This window comes from Cystoisospora suis (genome assembly GCF_002600585.1).
Source record: "Cystoisospora suis strain Wien I chromosome Unknown contig_3370, whole genome shotgun sequence".
Classification (NCBI taxonomy): domain Eukaryota; phylum Apicomplexa; class Conoidasida; order Eucoccidiorida; family Sarcocystidae; genus Cystoisospora; species Cystoisospora suis.
Window position 1 is genome coordinate 1 of NW_027156165.1, and position 233 is coordinate 233.

Below are 233 nucleotides of genomic sequence, written 5' to 3' on the forward strand. Positions count from 1 at the left end.
GAGAGAGAATGCTTCTGTCCTTCTCGTCTTCATATCTTTTCGGAGCATCTGTTCTTGCTTCACTTTCGTCTGTCTAAGAGAAACCGTAATGAGCGTTCTATGGGTGTATGTACACGTGGATACAGATTTCTCTGTACAGATTTTTAGGGCGAAGAGTGAAGGGTTGGTTGCTGAACTTTTTCGCTCTTCAGCCTTCTTCTTCGTGATTCCTTTCTTCTTCTTTCTTAGGCTTT